Genomic DNA, 6,346 nt, shown 5'->3' on the forward strand with positions numbered 1-6,346 from the left:
GGGAGTACGTGGGAAGTATTCTTTCTCCCCTATCCCCAGGGAATATATATATATATATATATATATATATATATATATATATATATATATATATATATATATATATATATATATATATATATATTTTATATATATATATACATATTATATATATATATATATATATATATATATATATATATATATATATATATATATATATATATATATATATATATATATATATATATATATACATATATATATATATATATATATATATATATATATATATATATATATATATATATATATATATATATATATATATATATATATATATATATATATATATAATATATCCCTGGGGATAGGGGAGAAAGACTACTTCCCACGTATTCCCTGCGTGTCGTAGAAGGCGACTAAAAGGGGAGGGAGCGGGGGGCTGGAAATCCTCCCCTCTCACTTTTTTTCTTTAATTTTCCAAAAGAGGGAACAGAGAAGGGGCCCAGGTGAGGATATTCCCTCAAGGGCCCAGTCCTCTGTTCTCAACGCTACCTCGGTAATGCGGGAAATGGCGAATAGTATGAAAAAAAAAAAAAAAAAATATATATATATATATATATATATATATATATATATATATATATATATATATATATATATATATATATATATATATATATATAAATATATATATATATACAAATGTGATAATCCCAAGTGTCCGAGGCCAGCATGTTTCATCTCTGCTAGTTCTCACAAAGATGATGCCTTCCTATGTGCCAAATCCAACTGCTCAGGAAAATTTCGGATCGTATGGCACGTATCATTTGTAGATTGCCCAGGTCATGACATTTTGATGGCAACCATGTTAAACGGTGCTGCTGTAATGGATGCTGCACTTCTACTCATTGCTGCTAATGAAACTTGCCCACAACCACAAACCTCGGAGCATCTGGCAGCCATTGAGATCATGAAACTCAAACATATCCTTATCTTTCAGAATAAGATTGATCTTTGTAGAGAATCTCAGCTTCGAGAACAGTATGACCAGATCCTCAGATTTATCCAGGGTACAGTGGCAGAAGGTGCACCAGTTATTCCTATCTCTGCACAGCTCTAATTGAACATCGATGTTGTATGTGAGTACATCATGAAAAAGATTCCCATCCCAGAACGTGACTTTATCGCAGAACCTCGACTGATTGTCATTAGGTCTTTTGATGTCAACAATCCAGGCTGTGAGGTGGAAGACCTTAAGGGTGGTGTAGCTGGTGGCTCCATCATAAGGGGTGTTTTGAAGATTGGTCAGGAAATAGAGGTGCGACCAGGAATTATGTCACCTGACCAGCAGTCTGAGAGAGTTGTATGTAAGCCAATCCGATCGAGAATCATCTCCTTGTTTGCTGAGACCAATGAACTTCAATTTGCTGTACCTGGTGGTCTTATTGGTGTAGGTACAAAGATCGACCCAACCCTTTATAGAGCAGACCGTATGGTAGGACAGGTGTTGGGAGCTGTTGATTCACTGCCAGAGATCTTCACTGAAATTGAGATTTTCTATTTCCTTCTTAGGAGATTGCTGGATGTTCGTGCAGAAGGTGACAAGAAAGGTGCCAAGGTTCAGAAATTGACAAAGAATGAGATGTTGAAGGTAAACATTGGCTCCTTGTCTACTGGTGGCCGAGTTTTGGCTGTAAAGGCAGATTCGTCGAGGTGTCACCATTAAGCCAGAGTAACAGTATCAGCTTTTATGGAAGTATTTTCTTTAACATAGAAGGAACTAAGTTGCTTCTTAAAAGTACCTTGGATATGAATTATACAATCTAGGAGAAAGAAAGAGCTAGAATGATTTGCTTGGGTATTTTCTCTTATACTTGTGCATACAATTTGTGCAGATGAAGCCTATTAGCATGATAAGGAATGGAGGTTATTAAGCATTATATATATATATATATATATATATATATATATATATATATATATATATATATATATATATATATGAGGATATTCCCTCAGAGGCCCAGTCCTCTGTTCTTGACGCTACCTCGCTGAGGCGGGAAATGGCGAATAGTATGAAAGAAAAGAAAGAATATGTATATACATATATATATATATATATATATATATATATATATATATATATATATATATATATATATATATATATATATATATATATATATATATATATATTTTTTTTTTTTTTTTTTTTTTTTTTTATACTTTGTCGCTGTCTCCCGCGTTTGCGAGGTAGCGCAAGGAAACAGACGAAAGAAATGGCCCAACCCCCCCCATACACATGTACATACACACGTCCACACACGCAAATATACATACCTACACAGCTTTCCATGGTTTACCCCGGACGCTTCACATGCCTTGATTCAATCCACTGACAGCACGTCAACCCCGGTATACCACATCGCTCCAATTCACTCTATTCCTTGCCCTCCTTTCACCCTCCTGCATGTTCAGGCCCCGATCACACAAAATCCTTTTCACTCCATCTTTCCACCTCCAATTTGGTCTCCCTCTTCTCCTCGTTCCCTCCACCTCCGACACATATATCCTCTTGGTCAATCTTTCCTCACGCATTCTCTCCATGTGCCCAAACCATTTCAAAACACCCTCTTCTGCTCTATCAACCACGCTCTTTTTATTTCCACACATCTCTCTTACCCTTACGTTACTTACTCGATCAAACCACCTCACACCACACATTGTCCTCAAACATCTCATTTCCAGCACATCCATCCTCCTGCGCACAACTCTATCCATAGCCCACGCCTCGCAACCATACAACATTGTTGGAACTACTATTCCTTCAAACATACCCATTTTTGCTTTCCGGGATAATGTTCTCGACTTCCACATATATATATATATATATATATATATATATTTTTTTTCTTTTTTTTTTATACTTTGTCGCTGTCTCCCGCGTTTGCGAGGTAGCGCAAGGAAACAGACGAAAGAAATGGCCCAACCCCCCCCCCATACACATGTATATACATACGTCCACACACGCAAATATACATACCTACACAGCTTTCCATGGTTTACCCCAGACGCTTCACATGCCCTGATTCAATCCACTGACAGCACGTCAACCCCGGTATACCACATCGATCCAATTCACTCTATTCCTTGCCCTCCTTTCACCCTCCTGCATGTTCAGGCCCCGATCACACAAAATCTTTTTCACTCCATCTTTCCACCTCCAATTTGGTCTCCCACTTCTCCTCGTTCCCTCCACTTCCGACACATATATCCTCTTGGTCAATCTTTCCTCACTCATTCTCTCCATGTGCCCAAACCACTTCAAAACACCCTCTTCTGCTCTCTCAACCACGCTCTTTTTATTTCCACACATCTCTCTTACCCTAACGTTACTCACTCGATCAAACCACCTCACACCACACATTGTCCTCAAACATCTCATTTCCAGCACATCCATCCTCTTCCGCACAACTCAATCCATAGCCCACGCCTCGCAACCATACAACATTGTTGGACCCACTATTCCTTCAAACATACCCATTTTTGCTTTCCGAGATAATGTTCTCGCCTTCCACACATTCTTCAAGGCCCCCAGAATTTTCGCCCCCTCCCCCACCCTATGATCCACTTCCGCTTCCATGGTTCCATCCGCTGCCAGATCCACTCCCAGATATCTAAAACACTTTACTTCCTCAAGTTTTTCTCCATTCAAACTTACCTCCCAATTGACTTGACCCTTTAACCCTACTGTACCTAATAACCTTGCTCTTATTCACATTTACTCTTAACTTTCTTCTTTCACACACTTTACCAAACTCATTCACCAGCTTCTGCAGTTTCTCACATGAATCAGCCACCAGCGCTGTATCATCAGCGAACAACAACTGACTCACTTCCCAAGCTCTCTCATCCCCAACAGACTTCATACTTGCCCCTCTTTCCAAAACTCTTGCATTCACCTCCCTAACAACCCCATCCATAAAGAAATTAAACAACCATGGAGACATCACACACCCCTGCCGCAAACCTACATTCACTGAGAAACAATCACTTTCCTCTCTTCCTACACGTACACATGCCTTACATATATATATATATATATATATATATATATATATATATATATATATATATATATATATATATATATATATATATATATATATATATATATATATATATATATATATATATATATATATATATATATATATATATATATATATATATATATATATATATATATATATATATATATATATATATATATATATATATATATATATATATATATATATATATATATATATATATATATATATATATATATATATATATATATATATATATATATATATATATATATATATATATATATATATATATATATATATATATATATAGTGGTTTGGGAATGTCTTGGGAGTAAAGTCAGGGGTTAGTGAGAGGACAAGAGCAAGGGAAGGAGTAGCAGTACTCCTGAAACAGGAGTTGTGGGAGTGTGTGATAGAATGTAAGATAGTAAATTCTCGATTGATATTGGTAAAACTGAAAGTTGATGGAGAGAGATGGGTGATTATTGGTGCATATGCACCTGGGCATGAGAAGAAAGATCATGAGAGGAAAGTGTTTTGGGAGCAGCTGAATGAGTGTGTTAGTGGTTTTGATGCACGAGACCGGGTTATAGTGATGGGTGATTTGAATGCAAAGGTGAGTAATGTGGCAGTTGAGGAAATAATTGGTATACATGGGGTGTTCAGTGTTGTAAATGGAAATGGTGAAGAGCTTGTAGATTTATGTGCTGAAAAAGGACTGATGATTGGGAATACCTGGTTTAAAAAGCGAGATATACATAAGTATACTTATGTAAGTAGGAGAGATGGCCAGAGAGCGTTATTGGATTACGTGTTAATTGACAGGCGCGCGAAAGAGAGACTTTTGGATGTTAATGAGCTGAGAGGTGCAACTGGAGGGATGTCTGATCATTATCTTGTGGAGGCTAAGGTGAAGATATGTATGGGTTTTCAGGAAAGAAGAGTGAATGTTGGGGTGAAGAGGGTGGTGAGAGTAAGTGAGCTTGGGAAGGAGACTTGTGTGAGGAAGTACCAGGAGAGACTGAGTACAGAATGGAAGAAGATGAGAACAATGGAAGTAAGGGGAGTGGGGGAGGAATGGGATGTATTTAGGGAATCAGTGATGGATTGCGCAAAAGATGCTTGTGGCATGAGAAGAGTGGGAGGTGGGTTGATTAGAAAGGGTAGTGAGTGGGGGGATGAAAAAGTAAGAATATTAGTGAAAGAGAAGAGAGAGGCATTTGGACGATTTTTGCAGGGAAAAAATGAAATTGAGTGGGAGATGTATAAAAGAAAGAGACAGGAGGTCAAGAGAAAGGTGCAAGAGGTGAAAAAGAGGGCAAATGAGAGTTGGGGTGAGAGAGTATCATTAAATTTTAGGGAGAATAAAAAGATGTTCTGGAAGGAGGTAAATAAAGAACGTAAGACAAGGGAGCAAATGGGAACTTCAGTGAAGGGTGCAAATGGGGAGGTGATAACAAGTAGTGGTGATGTGAGAAGGAGATGGAGTGAGTATTTTGAAGGTTTGTTGAATGTGTTTGATGATAGAGTGGCAGATATAGGGTGTGTTGGTCGAGGTGGCGTGCAAAGTGAGAGGGTTAGGGAAAATGATTTGGTAAACAGAGAAGAGGTAGTAAAAGCTTTGCGGAAGATGAAAGCCGGCAAGGCAGCAGGTTTGGATGGTATAGCAGTGGAATTTATTAAAAAAGGGGGTGACTGTATTGTTGACTGGTTGGTAAGGTTATTTAATGTATGTATGACTCATGGTGAGGTGCCTGAGGATTGGCGGAATGCGTGCATAGTGCCATTGTACAAAGGCAAAGGGGATAAGAGTGAGTGCTCAAATTACAGAGGTATAAGTTTGTGGAATATTCCTGGTAAATTATATGGGAGGGTATTGATTGAGAGGGTGAAGGCATGTACAGAGCATCAGATTGGGGAAGAGCAGTGTGGTTTCAGAAGTGGTAGAGGATGTGTGGAACAGGTGTTTGCTTTGAAGAATGTATGTGAGAAATACTTAGAAAAGCAAATGGATTTGTATGTAGCATTTATGGATCTGGAGAAGGCATATGATAGAGTTGATAGAGATGCTCTGTGGAAGGTATTAAGAATATATGGTGTGGGAGGCAAGTTGTTAGAAGCAGTGAAAAGTTTTTATCGAGGATGTAAGGCATGTGTACGTGTAGGAAGAGAGGAAAGTGATTGGTTCTCAGTGAATGTAGGTTTGCGGCAGGGGTGTGTGATGTCTCCATGGTTGTTTAATTTGTTTATGGATGGGGTTGTTA

General features: G+C 37.8%; 1 pseudogene; it reads left to right on the top strand.

Moving 5' to 3' along the window:
* The first annotated feature begins 685 nt into the window (after nucleotides 1–685).
* LOC139755674 (eukaryotic translation initiation factor 2 subunit 3-like) lies at nucleotides 686–1,711 on the top strand (annotated as a pseudogene).
* Nucleotides 1,712–6,346: the final 4,635 nt, after the last annotated feature.

This window comes from Panulirus ornatus, chromosome 19, assembly GCF_036320965.1.
Source record: "Panulirus ornatus isolate Po-2019 chromosome 19, ASM3632096v1, whole genome shotgun sequence".
NCBI classification, from domain to species: domain Eukaryota; kingdom Metazoa; phylum Arthropoda; class Malacostraca; order Decapoda; family Palinuridae; genus Panulirus; species Panulirus ornatus.